The sequence below is a fragment of the Lepidochelys kempii genome, chromosome 9 (genome assembly GCF_965140265.1).
Source record: "Lepidochelys kempii isolate rLepKem1 chromosome 9, rLepKem1.hap2, whole genome shotgun sequence".
Classification (NCBI taxonomy): Eukaryota; Metazoa; Chordata; order Testudines; family Cheloniidae; genus Lepidochelys; species Lepidochelys kempii.
The window spans coordinates 90,601,640-90,623,994 of record NC_133264.1 but is presented as its reverse complement, the minus strand read 5'-3'; the positions used below and the strand labels follow the sequence as shown (position 1 = coordinate 90,623,994).

Genomic DNA, 22,355 nt, shown 5'->3' with positions numbered 1-22,355 from the left:
CTCACTCCAGTGGAGAATTTCCATTTATTTATTTGAATTTAGAGATAACGTTTAAGAAGAGTAAAAATGTAAAACAGAGTTCAATAAATATAACCTGTGTTTTGCCCAACAAGTGAATCAATATTGTATTTCAGTCATCCAGTAAACAATTTACAGTGAAGTTTAATCTCTTCTAATCTGTCAAAATGAAAGAAAACATTTTTTATTTGTCCTTCTTATAAAAAAACAAGTAATGGCATAAAACCTAAATAGTATTAAGATGGATATACATTTTGAAAAAAGGTCTAGCACATTGAAAACATTCGCTAATCTGGTAAAAGGGAATGATTTTCTCTGGTTCTTTAGTTTTTATTCTCAGAACCTGGGGGGGAAAATACTTTATGGTCCATTTATTTAATCAAAAAATGAGATCTAAATGAAGCAGGCATGAGAGAATTTAATGGGGAAATAAAGCTGAATGAAACTAAAAGAGTCATAATAAATTAGAAAAACTCAAACAACTTTCAGGGGTTAAAACGATTCCTTCCTAAGGCAATATTCTGACAACCCATTGTGCTCAGTGACTTGAGCCATAATCTATCAGTTTAGGTAAGTGTCATGTTGAAAATGACCTTGGTTTTTCTTTGACAGATGTGATTTACTGACGGCAATAGTCTAATTGCCCTAAACCTATTAGTTGCGAGAACTCCAGTTTACTCGGAGTCTCTTGCCTTGCACTCAGTTGATAAAACTCACATTAGCCACACATTAAATGTAATTTCAGGCATGTAGGGCTCTAGTCATCTAAAATTTTGCTTGGTGGGTGCCAAATCAGACAGGCTTTGTGACTCACAACTCTTGAGGTCTGCACCATCACGAGAGATGGCTTCGACAGCCTTGCGAAGCTGAGAGGAAAATTTACCTGCCCAAGCAAAAAATCCACTCACTCACCCTTGTCAGTATCGTCACTGTTGACTGATGACAATGGAAAAAAACCCAGCCCTGTGGATATTTTGCTTCCCCAAGGACAGTTCTGCTTTGATGAGGCAAACCCTATCCCATTCCTCAGTGCTTTGGATGAGATTCAAGGCATGTGTCTCCCCAGATGGCCAGGGAAAGAAGAGGCAATTTCTAATAACACAACAGGGAAATCTCCCAAGGTTAATGAATCCCCTGATGTGTAAATAGGGAAGCAGGATGAGGGAAGCCTCCGTGAGGACTGCAAATTATATCAGGAAATCCTTAACTAGGAGAGAGAGAGAAATACAACAAAAACATTGAGCTGGATTTGTGCTTCCACTACCCGGGCAGAGGGAGTGGACAAAAGTGACTTTTGTAGCACCCTGGCTCTGTGGCAGACTAGGGGCAATTTCAGCCCCTCTCCCCCCAAGTTAAAAAACTCTCTGGCTTGTTCCAATTTATGCCCAGTTGCCTATCGCCACAATGCAGTAATACTTGGATCATAGTCCTTTCCCTTGGCCATGCTCCCTAGGGCTGGGGTCTGGAAGGAGTATGGTACACAGTCCTATGAGACTAACCAATTTATTTGAGCATAAGCTTTCGTGAACTACAGCTCACTTCATGGGATGCATCCGATGCCTTCGATGAAGTGAGCTGTAGCTCACGAAAGCTCATGCTCAAATAAATTGGTTAGTCTCTAAGGTGCCACACGTCCTCCTTTTCTTTTTGCGAATACAGACTAACACGGCTGTTACTCTGAAACCAGTCCTATGAGAGCCCAGCGATTAGCCCTTCATTGGGAGTAATTCCCAGGTGACCAGATCCGCTGAGTTTACATTCCATTTGGACCAGGATAGTGGCACAAATGAGCCGTACTGTGGTAGTGAACTGGGCTCACAGACTGAGTCTTTGGTACTGTAGAAAAGCACACTCCAATGACAGGAGACCAGGTTCTTCTTCTTTAAACAAGAGATTGTAAAATCATAAGCATACAGGCAACGGCTAGTAATCAGCCAGCCACTTCTGTGACAGCTAGTTTAACTCTGAGGCTTGATTCTATGTGGTTTAAGGCATTCCACCTGCAATGGTGAAAAAAAATCTGGGTCCCCACGAATCATACACAGAGATAATGTGGCTATGATGAGACCTTCAAAAATAACCATTTGTGGAGAGAGGGCTCACATCCTTCTCAAAGCTCAAAAGAAGATAACTGCTAATTTGAATCTGAAATACAGTGAGAAGGGAAGTAATATTTTCCCATTGTGGAGAACTCTTCATGAACTCCTGTTCCATTGGGGAAAGCTATTTTATCAGTTAATACAGAGCAATCTTCTGAGACCATTGTCTGAACCTAATGTGGTTATATCGTGCAAAAACAATAGCTTGTTATCCCCAGGGCTAGGAAGTCTTGGGAAGAACTTAAGGGCGTGAACATGGCAATCAATAGCATTAAGCATGGCCTAAGTGACCTACAGACTGACCTTGACATCAGTTTAAGACTATACTTTATTCGAGTATGCTCTTGGCAGCAAGCAGCAGCTAAAACTGTACCACAAGAGCCCTTTGCATACAGCGCTGACTACCAAAGAGAAGCTGACTTTTATGTTCTACAATTCTGGAGCCTTGAAATGTCCTATGTGGTGCCTTACCCGTGGTGTTATTTGGATACAAGACAGTATCTTACCTAGGAGGTAGAGTAGAAGCTTACAAAATCCTTCCTCTGAGAGAAAAGCTTTGCCCTTCCTTATGCTTATCTCTTTTCCTAGCTGTGATAGTGTTGAGAAATGAATTAAGTTGCTCTCTGCGAGATCTAATAGGAGACCATGGGCACTTGACTGTCAAGACTGTTATTTGATCTGCTTCTAGTGCCTTATCCACAAATGGTTACAGATTTCCTCCACTGTCCCTTGGGGTAGCTACTGCCACCTTCTGGGCACCGGTAAAGATCCAGGTAACTGTAATAATCTTACAGTGTGATGGGCTATTCACACAAAGTTGTAGTGGCATGACGGCAGTACTGACCTATGGTGATGTGCATCTGTCAGATCTATGGATGTGAAATAACCCCCTGTGGGGAACAGCTGAAATATGTCGAGGCATGTGTGTACCTAGTCTTCTGTGTACATTTCTCTGAATGATTTTAAATCTGATACAACGTGTGTTGTTCCTGGGGAGAACACTACAGTACAGTTTTCAGATTTAGAAATATCTCCAGCACCCTGTACAGTAGGCACCATTTACCCACAGCTGTATATAGCTACAAGAGTGCATTACTATATGGCTATACACAGGGGAATACGTGGAGCATAGCAGACACTGCTGGGTAGAAACTGTGGGCATGATGACCACTGCACTTGGAGTCCGAGAGGCATCTCTACCTGGTTTATGGGTTTCTGGCCAGTAGAAGGCTGAATGTAGAAAACGTTGGGTAAAATTCTCCCGCTGTACACAGCAAATCACCTGCTAGGGTATCACGCCAGGGATCAGCTGGCTTGAGTCTATTGCCTTCATTTCTCGGCAGAAAAAACGATTAGTTTCCCAGCTCATTAATGGCTCCCAGCGAGACACATGCCTCCCAGGAAGCCCCTATTCTGAGGACATACAGACACAATTCCAAGGGCTTTTTGTATGGATGGCAGGGAAGGTTTGAGCGAAAACGTGTGTCAGAACCGGTGTCAGACCAGCTGTGTGGAACCTTTAGTGAGCAGCACGCTGAGTGCTCCTCTGCTGTGATGATCTGCAGGCCATCTACCAGAGAAAGACATGAGTTTCTGCAGCTGCTCTCGTGTGACAGGCATCATCCTGACTAAACTTGACTCCCCTGGAATCTCTGCTCCATAATCTGATTTTCTAAAGCCTGAATCTACAATGCCATATCCGTGCTGACTGCCTGAAGAACAGGAAGGTCCTTTACTTGGGTAAGGTTTGTTTTCTCTAAGGCGTCCCTGTGGGCTGGGAATGTTTTGCCTTCTATGTTGCATTTGCCACATTCCAGCCTAGATTTACTCTAATCAATTTCCCCCTGCTGAATTTTGCAGATAATGGGCAAGGTTCAATACTAAGCCTGAGCCAGCCATGCCAGGCAATCCCCTTGTGATAGTAAGCCTGTGTGGAGGGAGCTGCGGATTACAAAATACCTGAAAAATCCTTTCCACAGTGGAGCACTCAGAATGCAGGCAGGACTGCCTAGGGAATGTGTAGTTAGGGCAGCGGGCCGATTCATTGCAGCTCTCCTGCAGTTTCTACTAATTAGGACACAATGAGGCCCCTATCAAAGATTAAGAGACTGACCCAAAGTCTGTTGAAGTCCTAAAACTGCCAGGGTTGACTCCTCAGAGAAAGATGGCAGTGGAAACCCCACCAGCTTTCCCAGGAGGTGAATCTCACACTAGATGCAATACCCCTTGCAGATGCAGAGGGTGAAGAAAAAAAAAAGTGGGGGGGGGGGCAGAAAACCTGGATTTGTGCTGGAAATGGCCCAACTTAATTATCATACACATTGTAAGGAGAGTGATCACTTTAGATAAGCTATTACCAGCAGCAGAGTGGGGTGGAGGGAGAGAAAACCTTTTGTAGTGGTAAACACCCATTTTTTCATGGTTTGTATGTATAAGAACATCTTCTGTATTTTCCATAGTATGCATCCGATGAAGTGAGCTGTAGCTCACGAAAGCTTAAGCTCAAATAAATTGCTTAGTCTTTAAGGTGCCACAAGTCCTCCTTTTCTTTTTGCACTAACTAAGGTGTAGCTAGCCCAGATTCTGTTACCTGAGAACAGAATAATCACCGATCTCCCCCCGTGTGTGAAGCAGGGTATGGTACTTTGTGCATCTCGATGTCCTGAATATTGAGCATTTTTGTCTGTGGGGGTGGGTCAGCCATAGATATAAAATGAATCCTTCTGCTATTCCCAAACTCAACCCAAATTAGGTCCTTTGGCTCTTTGTTAGCCCATGGCTGCCCCCCTCAAACAAATCCACTTTCAAAATCATATCTATGCAGAAATGGAAGTGGTGATCACTGGGATGTTTTTGCGTTTTCCTGAGGCGTTTCTGTCAGCTTTCTCGCAGGAAGGTGAGTCAGCTGGACACTCCTTTCTTATGCCCCAACAGCACCAGTACACATGGCCCTGTATCTACTGAGGGGATTGCAAGTTGTGTGGAACAGGATTGGTGGGGATAGAGGTTACGCTTCCAGACAGAATGTTTCAGAGGCAGAACTGCCACTGCAATTGCTGAGGCCCTTTATGACTTGAAGAAATCTAGAAATTTAACCTCACTGCAAACATGGACAAACATTCCCTGCATATCTGAAGGGAGGCGGGCAAAGAACTTGTTGTGGAATGATTGAGAAAACACAAATGATGGCTCTGACCACCTCCTAAGGCAGCGTGTGCATGACCATGATGCAGCGTTACCTTCCCAGGTAATGATCAAACTGGGTAATTTCAATTAACAAGATGAGAAGGGCTTTCCTTCTTGATTTGTCTGCCCACCCCACACTGAAATATACGAATTTCCATTTCAGTGGCATGGATGTTAGTTGTAATGGAGGCCAAAGCTCTTGGAACAAGCTGAGGGAGTGGGGTAGAGGGGGAGTGGGGTAGAGTGTAGCAAGGGGTTGTTTCAAAGGAGTAAAACAAAGCAAAACAAGGAAGAATGCAAACACAAGTCCAACAGTGTGCTTGCTCTCTCAGTGCTGGGTCTTCAATGAAAAGTATTGTATTACACCAATGAATGTCATTATTTAATAGGACTTTGCTTTAAAATGCGTTTCTGTTTTTGATAACATGCTCACATGTAACGGGGTTGTCCCCCCCGTTACCCGGCTATTAACAGACAGGCTGATGGGAGGTATAGGGTGTTAGCAGCTGATTCTGGCCTCCCCCCTGCTTAGATGCTTTGCATTTTGCTTCTGTAATATTAAATAAGAGGCAGGGTGATCAGAGCCTGTGTATGGATGCTTTCTAGTCTAACTTGAAAAAAGAAAAGAGAAGAGAGTGACATTCATCCTAGTGCAGAAAGCCATCACTTAAGTCTCATATCAGGGCTCAGCTTAGACTTATATGGTGCACACGGGTGAATTTCACTCAAAGTTTTTACTGAGTTAGGACAAGTTTTACAGGGGAAAAGCGGAACCTCCAACACAAATGACCATGTGTAGTCTATGTACAGAGGGACTGAACTATTTCTGTCTGTGGTCTTATTCTGGTCATAGCAGAGTTGGGCTTGAGCACATATAAAATTCATTAAGTGAGCAAAACAGGAGCTCCAAGTCTCTCCTTGTCCCTCATTGTGGAGGGAGGTTGGCCTTTTTTCCCCGTACTATGGCACATAGGCTGGGTTACTGAGGGAAGGGCAGGTACAGGGACAATTCAAGTATTTCCAGAGACTGATGAGTAATGAGGTACAATCCCTATTCAGGTGTCTCAGAACTCAGTGATGCAGCATCACCTGAATAAATGATGGAGGACACTCAAAACTGACAGTTTTAGAAGGATCTGTTCTCATCTGTGTTGATGGCTTTTGTTGAGGGGAAAGCTGCGAGAAAGTTCTCTCTCCACGGCCTGGTCTGTACATAGTTTTTATACCAGTATGTCAGTCACGGGTGGTTTTTTTACCAATAGAGTTATACACCTGCACAATCCCTAGTGGGAACCTAAAGGCGCCTTATTTCCTTCCCCTGTAAGAATACGCTTTGCCAGGAGAAGCACTTCTATGCCAGTTAGCGGCACAACTTGTGTGAGCAGACAAGACTTAAGGGGTAAATCTCAGAAGCTTGGTCTCTCTTTCACACAGCTCTGGTGCAAGTGCAAAGCTGAATAGCTGTGCCCCTAAGAGACTGCAGGCAATAGAGGTGGAACTATTATAAATTTACACGAGCAATTTGCTTTATGGGTGCAGAAATTTGGAAGCAAATCGCACCCCAAAATTGGTCTCTTCTCAGCTGACAATACACTCCAAAGTCTCTAAGCTGACTACCTGGAAAAGAGAAATTAGGGGTTTTTTTATTAAACCATCCTCCGGTCTCCAAAGTACACTCTTTTAAAATTAAAATATTTCAGTTTCTTTTTTGTTTTAAATCATTGGGACTCAAGCTCTGCTAAGCTCTGTCTTTTCTGTGGTCTCTAAAGACCTTCCTGTATAGTGTGGTCCTTTCCTCTTACTGCTGACAAAGCATACTGGGTATACATTTTCTTTCTCCATATTACAAGACACCAACATAACCTTGTCATTTCAATTTTTCACACATTTTCTTTTCTCCTGCCCTGTATCTCAGTGTAGTCTCATCTCTACAGCTCAGTGCCATAGGCTACTAACATTGAACAAAGCTGTCTCAATTTCAAACATAATGAAAAAGGAAAATTAGTAACACAGAAGCGAAAATTAACCAAGGAAAACTACTCTCACAGGGTTGGCAGGATTCTTTAGATTGATCTACCAAACCTGAAATATAGGGGCATACTGAGACTCCTGCTGCTGCTCTTCATTTTCCCTGGAGTTCCTCCTAACAAAAGTACATCTCCCGAAGAGGAACGTAGTGTGTTGGTGCTAATTTGAGAATGCCACTCATGCTGCTGAACAGCACAAAGGCCTCATTCTTCCTCAGAAAATCTTCCTACCACTCACAGAACTTTTTAATAGACAGAGACCTCTTTGACAGTGAACAGCTACTTGACAACTTTTGCAGCAATCAATACCTAGAATTTTTATTTTACGTGCAAATAAAACGTGCTTCTTTCTGTATTATGCTGAAATTTTCCTCCAGAGCAGATTGGAAGAGGCCCTGGAGGTTTTTCACCTTCCTCTGTAGCATGGGGCACGGGTCACTTGCTGGAGGATTCTCTGCACCTTGAAGTCTTTAAACCGCGATTTGAGGACTTCAGTAGCTCAGACATAGGTGAGAGGTTTTTCGCAGGAGTGGGTGGGTGAGATTCTGTGGCCTGCATTGTGCAGGAGGTCGGACTAGATGATCATAATGGTCCCTTCTGACCTTAGTATCTATGAATCTATCTATAACTCTTGCAAGCCATGAACACCATATCTTTACTAAACAAGCAGTTTGTAAGTACGAGTGCTTTTTAAATTTTAAAAGGATAGTGGCTACCAGTGGGGTGTTGAATCACAGCCCTGACCCACTGGGACCAAATTAGGGCATTGTTGTCTTTAGCAGAGTTTGCCATTTTGTGCCAATTGCTTGTCCTCTCTCAAAATTTCAAAAGGACTTGTTGTTACAAATGGCTTTTAAAGAAAATAAACATTAGTTTTGCTTATTGGAAGTACTGTCTCTGCTTTACGCAGCATTCCTAAGTCAGTGCATCTGCCATGAGAAGCCTTCATGTTTCAAATTACTGTCAAAATATGTCCTGGGGTTGTCACAGAGTCACAATAGGCGCACACAGCTTTGCACGCAAGCAACAATTCTGGGAGATGACGACTGGAAATGGGTTCACAGGAAAGGAACAAGACTGTAAAAGAATGGCAAAAATAGATTCTGTGGGGCAGGGTTCTGAGAACTGGACGTGTTCAGTTTTGAAAAGGATGACTCCAAAGTCCCAAGGACATACGTTACCTGTCTATAACTACCGAGATGGAGCTGATGAAGTCACGGATAAATTATTCGAATTTATCAGTGACAGTAAACAAGTAGTAATGGTGCCAAGATGGAGCAGAAAATATTTAGACTAGAAGTTATGGAAAATGGCATCATCTGTAGGATGTTTAAGTAATCAAACAAGCTGCAATTGGTGCGTGCGTAAATGTCAGTTTTGGACAGCTAGAAAGCTAAACTCGATATTTATCCATCAGCAATGGTATAGGGATAATTAAATCATCTTGCCATAAAGCAGGGGTTGGAGCAAATGTCCCTGCTAATAAAAGATGAGATTGTGACTTGTCCAACACAGCCACACAGGAATCAGAAGTGTTTGCTTTATTCCCCTGGATGTCAACATATATCGGCATCACCACACTTTGCATCCCACCAACTTATATTTCTATTCTACCAATGGTATTTGGAAACCTGAATCTCCTTGAACACTTTCCATTTCTCTGTTTCAAGACGTGTTTTGTGGCACTGTGCGATGAAGTTTCCAGAAGTGCTGACAGCATGACGGAGGGTCAGATACATTTGCCTTTGATAGATGCCAATTTCAAAAAGAGGTCTGGGAAATGTGTGTATAGTCTCTAACTGTAGGCACCTACCCCCTGGGACGTGGCCTCCTATAAGCCTAGGTGATTCAAGTTGAAAACTATCTTTTTGAAACTTTTGTATCTTTACTTGTTTTACTAACTATATTAAATTCATTAAAGTACTTTAGTGATTTTTTTACTGTTATATTTAAGGCATGATCAAACCCTGTCCTCTCAAAAATCTGTTGAGATTCATAGATTTTAAGACCAGAAGGGACCATTTTAACCACATATTCTAGTCTCCTGCATAAAACACAGGCCAGAATATTTTACCCACTAATCCTTGCATTGAGTCCATCAACTTGTGATTGAACTAGAGCTGGGGCGGGCAAACTTTTTGGCCTGAGGGCCACATCGGGTTTCCAAAATTGCATGGAGGGCCAGGTATGGGAGGCTGTCTTCTCCCAAACAGCCAGGTGTGGCCCGGTCCCCACCTCCTATCCAACCTCCCCACCCGCTTCTCACCCCCGGACGGCTCCCTGGGACTCCTGCCCCATCCAACCCCCCTGGCGTCCCCCCCTGGGACTCCTGCCCCATCTGCCTCCCCCTGCTCCCTGTCCACCCCTGGACCCCCACCCCTGACTGCCCCCTGCCACCCCATCCAACCCCCTCTCTCATTCCTGACTTGCCCCCTGGAACCCCTGCTCCATCCAACCCCCTTGTTCCCTGCCCTCTGACTGCCCCAACCCCTATCCACAACCCCACCCCGACCACCCCCAACTCCCCTGCCCTCTATCCAACCCCCCTGCTCCCTGCCCCCTTACCGCACTGCCTGGAGCACCGGTGGCTGGCTCAGAGCACCGGGTCAGGCTGTGGCGGGTCAGGTTGCGCCAGCGGTGCAGAGAGCTGAGGCTGCGGGGGAGGGGGAACACCAAAGGAGGGGCTGGAGCGAGTCTCCTGGGCCAGGAGCTCAGGGGCCAGGCAGCAGGGATCTGTGGGCTGGATGTGGCCCGTGGGCCGTAGTTTGCCCACCTCTGAACTAGAGAGTATCTTTTAAAAGAGATCCAGTCTCGATTTCAAGACTTCAACCAATGGAGAAGCCACCACATCTCTGGGTAAGCTGTTTAATAGTTTATTACCCTCATTGTTAAAAATGTGAATTTTTCTAGCTGAATTTCAAGCTGTTGGCTCTCATTATGCTAGCCTAACGAGGCTTCTACTGTCTTATAGATTCTGCCTGTCCAGATGCTTATACACCGTCATGAAATCCTCTATTAGCCTTGTCTTTGATAAACTAAATAGATTGAGCTCCTTAAGTCTCTTGTGGTAAGTCACGTTTTCCATAACTCGAGTCATTCCTGTAACTCTTCTTTGATCCTCTCCAATTTGTAATGTTCTCTTTAATCATTCTATTCCAGTGCCAGTAAATAAAAAAACAATTCTGGGTGACTGGATGGTTCAGGAAATTGTTAATGGCCTGCAGAGCTTTTCATCTTTAAACTGCTTGTTCAAATATATTCCCAGATCATCAGAGAACAAGAGGTAAAAGGAGGTGGAGAGGAAGCAGAGCATGCTCAGAGGTGGCTCCTCCTCCTTCTCCACGGAGTAGCTCTCTTATGGCTGTTTGAGAGCCTGTGTGCAATGAATTTGCGTTTTCACACTAATTCCTAGTGGGCAGGTATGTAACATAATTGAAACTCCCACTCAAACTGGCACAATTGCAGGCTATTTCAGATAAGGAATAGAGGAGCTAATGGATAGAAGGGCAGCCCTAGAAATGTCCAGTTTGGAGTTGGAGAATGAAGGGATATTTCTGAGATGCTTGCATGCAATGCCTTTGTACCTTCATCCCATACTTCAGTCTCTGGGCCTATCAATTTGGAAACTTTCCTAAGCACTAGCTACAGTGAAGCATATTTTTAAAAGAAGGAAACAGTGTCAAATTAATGCAGTAATCAAATAACAACCTGCCAGTTTCCTTTATCTTTTCATGGAGTAGCTATTTTCATAGTATAGCTATTTAAAAAAAACAACAACCAAGTGATAGCATTTAGCATTTAGGCAGCCATCTGCAGTCCTGAAGTTTGCTGGCAAATAGATGTCAGAAAAGAAGCACAACTACTTGCTACGATAATGTCTTACATTGTGAAGATACCACCTTGTCCAGTTCCCAGTGGATATTTGTAAATTTGGCAAAGTTCACAATAGCTAGCGGTCCCCTCTCAAGAGAGGGGTGAACTAATCCAAGGGGGGTTGATATCAGGATTGATTCATTCTGGTGGAGCTGTGTTTGAGAAGCCTAGCTGAAAATAGTCTCCCATTAGGAGTGGCTCTGGCCACTCCTGAGAGCCTCATGCACTTATTACCACTAATCATTTCCTCCACTTCAAAAGAAAAGGTTAAGAGTTTCTCTCCCCCACCAATAAAACAAGCATCACCAGTCTCGTTCCCCCACCCCAAACCATCTTGAATAAGCGTTCGCAGAGACCGTATCATTTCAAGTAGAAAAGCAGATATTTCATGAAACTTAATAAAAGTAATTCCCATATTCTTCATCCAGACATAAAACATGATAGATATGGATTGGTGGCAGTTTTTCATGAATCTGTTTAGTGCTTTAGTGAATATAAATTATGGTGAAGGGCAAGCTGTGAGTTCTACATGACTTGAGTTGTAGTAATGAGAAACCAATGCGCACATAGAGTGTCACCAGATGACATACTATTTTCAGTACCTGTCATTAGTATCCATTCACTTCTTGTCTGGGGAATTTTCCTCACATTTAGTTCTTCCTGTTTATTAGCGCTTTTAGTTAAAAATTCCACCTGTTATGGGTGTTTAATCTAAATTAAAGGCCACTGACCAATAACGAGCCCCATTCTTTTTGAGAATGCTCTCTTTCTTTAAAAGCAGACTGGCTAAGAGAAATATGGTTTTCAGTTTTTGTCATTCTTGGCATTTCTTTAAGTCTATTATACCTTTCTGTTCTCTGATGTGTTTCATACCTTCTGTGGCTTAGGGTGAGAAAATCTGTATCTTGAGCAGAGCTGGCTGGAAAACAATGAGAGAGAGAGCATGGGCCTCTGACACGATGTAGAGCTCAGTCAAAATCCAGATTGGTGGTTAGGTCAGTGGTCTGAGATGTTAGATACCTAAGTTCAAGGCCTGGCTCTACCTCATTTGATGTGATGTGGAGCTCTCCAGAGCAGGAACTTGACTTGAACCCGGGCCTCCCACTGTCGCAACCACCGTGCTATCGCAACTCTCTCTCTTCCATCCAACATTTCGGTGGAAAAGAGTTTCGTCAGCTTTTTTTTTTTTTTTGGCCAGCTCTAATCTTTGATCTGTATCAACTCCACATTATTGTTACTTATGCACTTCCATGAAGGTGCACGGCACTTTACAGACCCAGATCCCATGTTGAAGAGCTTGCAACTAGTTTAATCTGAACAGGTGAAAAATTTTCATGCTACGCTATTCCACCAGGGGCAGCTGCCCTGGAGAGACACTTACTCCAGGTGGGTAGCAACATTACTAGCCTTTCACAATTAATCTGCCAGAGGAGGGCAGCACTTTGAAGAACTGGTCCCTAAGGGCCCCAGTGGTGGATGCTGCCTGGGAGAGGAGCTAAATCCACCACATCCCCAAACCCCAACCCTCCCCACCTAACTCTGCAGGGATTACAGGTGGTTTATGCTCAAGCAGGCTTATTGGTAGCTAAGGGCCAGGAACCCAGGAAGTGTGCTGAGCCCTAAGTTTAACAGACAAGTTACGGCAACAAAACATGGAGGGTGGGTAAGGGGGAAGAGAGGTCAAGGGTTACAACAATCAGGCCAGGTGATAACTTGGGTCTGTTTCGCAGCCTTTTATTGGGAGGGAGCTTGAGATCACAAGAGACTGCAGGAGGGAGAAGGAAAGAGTAGGAAGCCAGGGAAGACACAGAGAAGTATTTGGGTGGAGGGGAAGATCAGGAAGACAAATACAGGTGGTACGATGAGGCAAGGCAGGCAACATTACATCAGTTGGCAGTAGCGAGGTTATTCAAATGACAAGAATAAATCAAATGGCAGCAGAGCAAGTCAATCAGTCGGTGGCAGCGAAGTGCAGGCTGTCGATGAGGTTTCTGCCTGACATGAGGGAACAGGAGGCTATCCAGCATAACTGCCTATCACTTATCTTAATGAGCTCAGTCAAAATCCAGATTGGCTTTTGATATTTGCTGCAAGAAAGTGATGAGCCAGAAGAACTGTGAACAGTCTTGATAAAGCAGCCAGACTGAAAAATGAAGGGTCCGATCCTGCCCTCCTGGAATACGCAAAATTCCCTCTGAAGCCAGTGGGACTTTTAGCTGAGCAAGGGATGCCCGAGTGAATACCTAGACTCTGATTAACAATAAGAACAGACAGGGCAGCCTAGAAGCACTTTCATGTTCACCATGTTCAGTGATTTTTTTCTATTAGGACAAAACAAAGCACCAGGGCATCCAGACAGGAAATAAGGGAGGAAGTTACACAGATCAGGATTAACACAAAGTCCAGAATCACCCTAAGACTGTCACATACTGTAGAGACACACCTGGTCTATCTTGGCTTGTTAGGCACCCTACCCACAAATCTGGAGCTAGGGGTGAAATGTGGAGTAGAAGTATAATACCTGCTTTGCTTCATTGTATATCTGGCAAGCAGGAAATCCCTGCAGGAAGATTCAGGAGGGGGAAAAGCAGATTTTAGTGTGTGCATCTCAATATTTGGTGTTTTTCAAAAGACGCAGCTCCTGGAGGCATGTCATTAGGGGATAATCTAAGCTTCTTTTTTTTTTTTTAAAGTAAATTTCTAGATCTTATAGTTGTGGAAAAAAGCTGGAGTCAAGTGTACCATAAAGACTCAAAACACAGGAAGCAAATAAAAAGCATCCAACACTTATTTTTTTTTAAATACAATCTTATGAGTTTTTGGGCCTGACCCATGCTTTTTTTAAACTGTCGGAGTTGGAAAAAGAGGAAACAAACAAACAAAAAAAATCCAGGGATTCCACTCCCAGTAAGTATGATTAGCATGCAACAAAACAGTGGGTTCTCAGCCTGAGATGTAGACTCAGGTGTTAGGCAGGGTATCACGATCACTTTGTCCTGCCTATATTGCTAAATGGGGGCAGGGTTTCCCATCTTGATCCCACCTGGGGTGGTCCCGGTATGGGAAAGGTTGAGAACCGCTGCAACAAACTACTCAAAAAGAGCTGCCAGATTCAATGGAATTTCTCTTTAACTGTCTATATAATGGTAACCCTACACTTTTTTTTAATGCCGCTTCACTAAAATACGTATCAACGTTTTCTACTGAAAGCGTCAAATAATTCGGTTCACAATTCACGTGGTTTTATGGGCCCAGGTCTGCAATCTGCACTTGGAGGAGTAGCACTTAACTCCTGCGAGTGCTCTCGTCTAAGCCAATAGTACTGCTTTTGTGAGCTAGCACTGCTCAACCTAAGTAGTGGGTCCAGAATCAGGCCCCAGAAAGGGAAGATTCTGCCTTACGGAAGAGGTAACAGCTTTAAAATTACTTTTACTGGTGAGAAGCTGTGCAGTTATTAATTATTAATAAAGTTCTCATGTTCTACTTTTAAAAGGATGACATCCTATAATGCCAAGAGGGAATAGATCCCTATCATCAGGGTTTGAATGATGAGGAAAATGTCCTTGTGGCTAAAGAACAGGATGAGGAGTCAGGAGATCTGGTTTCTCTTGCCATCTTAGATTTCCTGGGCGACCTTGGGCAAGTCACATAAGGTTCTTTTAGGCCATTAGATTGGGCACCTAATGCCCTCAAGTCCTTCTAAAAATCCCAACCTAAAAAAAGCTCTTTCCCATGGTGGGGGGGGGGGGGGGATGGAGGCAAAGGGAGAATCAGAGGTATTTTGTCAGTGGAACACCCAAATGGAAAGACCACCTTTGGTGGGACTGGCTGGGGAAAAGGGGAGCATGTTCAGAGGTGGCTAACAAACCCCTTCCTGGATTGGAAAGCTCTCTTCTTCCTCACCTTTATGAAACAGACATCTTCTTCTTCCCTGGACCAGGATTGATCATCAGGCATTTACAATGTTGTCAGTTCCAAACAAGATGACCTAAGATCAAAGCTATTATATTGGTATTGCTTACAAACGCCACAGATGTGAACTAAGAAATTGCTTGTGACTTTGTGTGATTTAAAGATCAATAGAGCCAAGCAAACAATTAGTAGGCGATTAATAAGAGTATACAGACATGTCTATTGACAATCCCCTTTGAATTTATGTGCTCAGGGAAATGAATCTAAAGAAAAAAATGTAATTATGGACCCTGCCTTGAGGTTCTTACTCACATTTTACTCAGTCCTTACTCAGGCAAACATCCATTGGTTGGACTGAGTAAAATTTGTCTTGGATGTCAGGATTTGGCCTTGTTTTGTTTCATAGAGGAAATATGATCCTGCTGCTAAAGCTCAGGATTGAATGTCAAGAGTTATGGGTTCTACAGCTCTGCCACAGATTTGCTCTGTGGCCTTAGGCAAGTCACACAGTGCTTGAGCTTTATGGATACTGAGAACTGACTTTCTCTTGGAATTCAAAATGGGAGATGAGGGTGTTCAGTATTTCTAACAAGAAGACCAATAGGTTATACATTTCCAACTCAGATGCCCAAAGTCAGGCACATAACTAAGGGTCTGATTTGCAAAGTCGATGAGAACCCACAACTCCAAATGTCTTCAACTGGAGCTGTGTGTGACATGTGCCTCTGAAAATCAGGCCACCTTGATTAGTATGTAGGCACCAGTATTTGAAACAGAGCCATTTTTCTCTCAGCAGTATTCCCAATTGTACAATAGAGATAATGATACCCTATCTCACAGAGATGTTGCGGAACTAAATTAACTGAGACACTTACATATATTTCTGTGCTGAGCCTTGGTTGAAAGGCACTACCGAAGTGCAAAGCCACTTGGCCAGACCTTCAGAGGGGCTGAGCCCTTGCAACTTGCATTGATTCCAATGGGAGTTGCAGGAGTTCCTCACCTCTGAGGATTTGGCCTATTATTGTTAATATTACTAGACTACCATTCTTGTTCTATATCAGATACATTGACATGCAGTTTCAAAGCCTCAGCAACTACTGTAGGCTAATTTAACGGAAACAAATGCTTTAGAAAACTGTACAGATCAAGATCTTGAGAAAATGGATATAATCAATCACCAGGAGAAAAATTTAATTCTGAGCCATTGTTTCCAAAGTATTAAATGTTGCTGATAGATTTCTGTTCATTTTTGAATCTAATCTTTTTGTGGCTTAAAGATTTGACTTTTTTGATCACCCATCTATTTGTGTTGCTTTTTGGATTTGAATGAACCTTTGACCTTTACAATAATAAGACCACCACATATAAACTATGCCACTGTCCCCTTGGGAGTGATATACATGACTAGAATGTTTGAGACTTTCTTATTAAAACTCCTATTAAAACTCACTTAGAATCTTTGGCGGGTAGTCCACTTACAGAAGTGCATGTACATCTTCATTGCAAGAGAGCTGCTTTCACAAATCCTTTATTTCTTAATGGAATGTGTGTGTTGAACTTCCACGCACTGCTTAGAACATTTACTCTACAGTTTCAAAGGAGGCACTGATATGGCACTGTAGAAATAAAAATCTGAGTGGATGCAACATCTGTCCCAGGTGGTGAACGTTCTTTCCTTCAACCACTGACTAGTTCTTTGGTGGTCCTGCTTTTCTCATCTTTGGACACCTGGTACTTGGAGAATTCATAATTTAGTCAGAGTTTCACTCCAGGAATAGACTCCTCAAAAGGATTTTAGGAATATGATAAAAACATATCGACATTCTTTTTTTTCCCCAGAGGGATTAGGGGGAACGAGGGATGAAGCAAGATCAGTAGTTAGTTTAGTCACTAATATTTTGAAACCAAATAACATCTGTCTGGTTGCAGGTGAACACAAATTTCAGAACTAAACCTCCAAATCATATTTAGCGCTTATTATTTCTATTTGGGTTTCTTATATCTGGATTGATGTGTGCGTGTATGTGTGTGTGTGAATGAGATGAGAGGTCTCCCCATAGGCTCGACAGTAGATACAAGTCAAACCTGCACCGTTTCAGGGTTCCCTCATCCCCTTCTCCCTGCCTCCTCAAACCCCTCATTCTATTCCTCTCCCCAGGCACAACACAGATAAGATCTTTGCCCTTAGCCCAGCTTCCATAAGCCCCACAGAGTATGTCTTTGCAGCTGAGTTAGCCCAGGTGGTCGGCACGTGGGCCGGAGCCCTTGGATTAGTCTTGCCTCGGTGTGAGCAGTCACAATAAAAAGGCATACTCGAGTTCCTCTGTCCTCACTAGTGTTGCATTCCCCTGTGTATGTCACTAGGACTTCTGGGGGCACATCACATGGTTCTTTGGGCTGCAGTAAGCTGAGATGCTCCAAGATTTTTTCTCCAGTGAATTGTGGGAGAACTTGTCCATCCTTCTGGGCACAAAGGAGGAATTGTGGGAAGGCACTGGAGGACTACCAGCACTCGAATGGTTTAGCCTGTGTCCTTACTGCAAAGTGGTGGGTTCCAGCCCAAGTGTAAGTGGATCCCATGCTCTAACCCCTACCCCCAGCCATGCCAGCTAGCCTGAGTGAAAATCACCACCAAATTTGGGTGAGAGGCTTTGGTGGTGAATGGGAGGTGGGTTAGGAGCAACACCCAAGGAAGAGCCTGGGCTAACTGCAGTGAAGACAGACCAACAGAGCAGAAACCTCTATCTCCAGTACACCGGCAAATCTCATAAAGACAGCGGTGTCTTGTCTATCTCTATTCCCAGCTTTATACCTCCAGGAGCCTCTTTTCCATTCCCTCTCTCCAACTTCCCCTCACACATGCCCTGTCTTAACTCATGCCTCCTTCGCAGTGAGCATCACACAGACAGGGGTCACCAATAAACAAAGCAGAATTTCCATAAGACAACAGCACTGGGAGTCAAGAAACCAAAGTTCTAACCATAACTGTGCCTCTGACATGTTCTGTGCCCTTGGGAAGGTCACTTCACATCATGGTACCTCAGATTCCTCCTCTGTAAAATGCACCCCATTGTATGGTGCTTGGAGAACTATGGCTAAAACATGCCACGCTGCCTCCAAAAAGCCTCCCCACAAAATACAAATCTTAGAAACATTTTCAAGTTTCAAAGTCTCGTGATACAGCACCATGTCATCTTTTATTCAAGCTCTCTTTAATGCTTTAACACTTGCCACCTCAAGCTGTACACCTAGAAGCCAAATCTTTATAGTTTTGACTCTCTATTCGATTTTTTCTTATTTAACCCCCCAGCATAATCACTGAAGAGCTAAAAGTGCTAATTTAAGAACAAACGAATTGCCATACTGGATCAGACCAGTGGTCTCCTAGTCCAGTGACCTGATGCTTCACAGGAAGGTGCAAGGAATCCTGCAATAAGCAACTATGGGATAACTTGCCCCCAGGGAACATTTCCTCCTCACCCCCAATAATTAATCTTGGCTTACATGCTGAAGCATGAGGGTTTATGTTGCTTTCAAACCTCTCGTTCATAATTCTAGGATTTACTATAACACCACTGTGTCATCTTGTTATCCATATAAATATCAACCCCCCCTTTAAATCCTGCTAAGCTACTGAATTTTAAATGCAAGATTCTAAGTCACCTGGCAAAGGGAGACAAAATAGTGAATGGTCATAACTAGCCCCAGGAAATTTCTTCCTGACCATCAGTCCCAGTCACTACAGACGGGTGGGCTGTGAGTTACTAGAAGTGGGTAAGGCTGGGAGAAGTTTTGTAAACCTGAAACCTGTAAACCTTGTGTGAGTATTGCCTTCCACAACCCATCCAGGATCAGAAACAAGGAGATTCTCCAGTACGCAGGCCTCTCGGTGGCTTTTTGGAGATATCAGAGACGCAACATAAAAATTGAGGTGATAAATGCCACTTACCTCCAAATCAGTAAGTGATTTATAGACAAAGCCTCAACAAAGGCAGGTGACAAATCAGGTGACTGAAGTGAAAATATCACTGAAGCAAAATATAGGGCACTAATAGTGATCAAAGGAAACTGTGGATGGACCAGTGGCTGCAAGATGCTACCACTGTAGTCTTTGAGGCAATGGGTGGCAGAAGTTCTTCTATATTCTATCCAGGAAAGTTTCACTTTCCTCATTTGCCAGAAAAATTATAGTGCTGATGTATGGAATGGGACCCTATAATATGCATAACACCTAATTTTCCAAAATCACTCTTGTGATCTGCAGGCTGGAGGAACCTAGTGTCCTGTTGGAGAAGAGAGGGCTTGTAGAGTGTAAACCCAAGAGGGACTTCTATGCTCTCACTTTTGATGTCTTTTTGTGGAGCTACAACTGTGCCTTCTATTTCTTTGTCATTGACATTGCAACTGACTAATGAATAATTAGAGCTATTTCAAAGGAACATCACACATTGGGAAGAGGGAACTGAGGAAATTAAGATGCTGAGCAACAGCCTGAGTGTCACAGAAGGCATGTCAAAAAAAAAATGACTTTGTGTTTCAGCCTGGGAATGCAGCTGTGTGGTCAGTAAATACTGGCATAGCCTTTTTATCTTATTCCTGCTGGTACTGCTACCACAGGCTGAACAGCTAATTTCACAGATCCCTGCCAAGTACAGTAAGGGAAACAGCCCCATTTATGGCATGTGCAGATTCTGTTGGCTGGCACCATCTTTTGAAGCCCTGAAAAGATCTGTCTCATAATGGAGCCTACACATGCAGATGTTGTATTGGTAAGTGCTTTGATTTACGTCTATTTGCTCCTTTTTTGAGCTACAGTAAGCAAGCTGTGCCTTTGCATTTTTGAAATGTGCAGTACAAGCAACATGACAGGACATCAAAGTGGCTCCCACCGGATAGTTCACAATCCCTTTTGCAAAAGGAGCAGAAAGCACAATCAGCACCTGGGAATAAACAAGCAAAAAAATTCCCACTGATGTGATCTAGCCTGTGCCAAGAAAGTTAACTTTCCTAGAGATTAAGCACTCAATGATGTGACTCAGTGATTACATTTCAGCAATCGGTGTGCAGTTTCTTTGAATGCCCAGTGTGGACTGGCTGACTGTAGCAGATTTAATGAAGTGACTTGGCATCGCCTAGTACTGAACAAGGCTTCACCTCCTCCCATGCAGCTTTTGCTCTGTGCATGCATCTCGGGTGTGATCCCGCTCCCATGGAATTCAATGGTGCAAGATCAGGTTGGAAATATGCAGATTATAAATGTTGTTTGACTCACTTAACCAAATCCAGCAGTTTCCTACCTGGGTCCTGCTCCTATACATTAAAGGCAATGAATCAAGAGTCTCCAGCTGCTGCTCTGGTTACTACCATTGAAGAGGGGGCAGAAAAGAGCCACAGAAATGGTTTGAGCCTGAGAAGATGCCTCCAAGCAAGAGCCTTAAAGAGCTCAACACATTCAGCTCATCAAAAAGAAGACTGAGAGGTGACTTGATTACAATGTATAAGGACTTACACAGGGAAGAAATAACAGGTATTAAAGGTATTTAATCTCGTGGAGAAGGAAATGGCTGGAACCTGAAGCCAGACAAACTCCAATTAGAAATTAGACACACATTTTTAACAGTGAGAGTGCTTAGCCATTGGAATAAACTATTAAAGGAAGTGGTGAATTCTCCATCTCTTGATGTTTTCAAATCAAGACGAGGTGCCTTTCTTGCACATGTGCTTTAGCCAAACACAAGTCATTGGGCTCAGTGAAGGGGTAACTGGGTGAGATTTAAGGACCTGTTATATATAGGAGGTCAGACTAGATGATTTACTGGTTCCTCTGGGCCTTAACCTCTATGAATCTGTGAGCCTAAGTGGATGGGACCACTTCCATGAGAAGAGAATTCCCACAGGGGAGAGTTTGCCTCCCTGGGCTAATTGCTAGAAAGAATTGTTTCCAGTGGATGTCACCCATGCTATACCCCACACCTTGACAATGCAGGATGACCTATGTCTTTTTGAAACAAGAGAAATGGTAAAATCCAGAAAATTGCTTAGATCTTGGTTGCTGTTTTGTTTGTTTGTTTGTTAGGGAGCTGAGTTATGTTAGGGAAGATTATGTCAAGCACCCATTATGTCAAGCAATATCTAACTTTACTGAGCAAACCCTCTGTCATACACTTTGTGAAGTACACTTTCCTGTTAGAATGCACTGTTCACTTTTCATTATTTATTGGGGGGAGAGGGGGGAAGAATCCCACAACTAATTTATGGCTCATTAATAGGATTTGAGAAAAGGTCATTTTTGCCTTTTATCAGAAGAAGCAAAGCTTTTTGAAATACAAAACAGGAAATCCCCTAAATTGGTTTTAGGTTAAAAACAAGAACAAATACAAAAATGATCCTCAGGCTTGAATGAAAACAGGTTCATCTATAAATCATCCCTTTTTTGCTTCTTCTCTCAGTAGTTCTGGCCTGGGGGAGATATAGAATGATAACGGCTGCCTTTTTAGTAGAGATATAAAATGCAATGATCCGGATCCTCATCTGGTGTAAATCAGCAAAGCTCCAGGACTGACATCAGCTGAGTATCTAGACCCCTGTGTGCTAATTTAAAAAATATACATTTTTGAAAAAAGTTCTTTATAAAGAGGTTTGGATATAAAAAGTCCTGTAATGGTGCAAACATTCATACATTTTAAATTTTGGTAGGTACTTAAAAATGGATATTTATCCTGTCTCTTCATGGCAGGAGAGAGTATCTGGCATTTTGATTGATCTCTAGTTCCCCAGTTCACCCAAGTTTGATGTGGTGTTCTGAGAACGTTAGCCCGAGTGGGCAATTATTTGGAATGAAGAGGATATCTTTAATGCATTGCTGACCTGTATCCAACTCATTAACGCCTTTTTAAAGCCTTCATCTTCTTTCACTTCCACATCAAGTTCTTCACAGATGTGCTTCCCAGCACACATGGAGCTTCCCTAACAAACAATAGGGCACACAGCTCTCAGCCTGGAGAGAGCTGACTCAAAAATTAAAGCCACAATCACTTCACAAACATGGCTGGAGTGACAGTGAAATCCTTCAGGGCTTGACTGCTGATTTAAGTTTGCAGCAGTTCTGCTGAAAGCTATGCAGTTCTGCGAGTGTATTATGAGTCTTTCCCATATTAATGTGGTACTGGTTTAACCACTGTAGTCAATGCTGTCAACTAATTAACAAGATCCCTCTGAATATTTTAATCCTGTTATT

The 22,355-nt window shown here is 43.2% G+C and overlaps 1 protein-coding gene across 10 annotated transcripts in view; it reads right to left on the bottom strand.

Annotated features, from left to right (window-relative positions):
• IL1RAPL2 (interleukin 1 receptor accessory protein like 2) overlaps positions 1-22,355 on the bottom strand; it is a 547,775-nt gene that overhangs the window by 46,682 nt on the left and 478,738 nt on the right. The gene's annotated exons all lie outside the window — the stretch shown is intronic.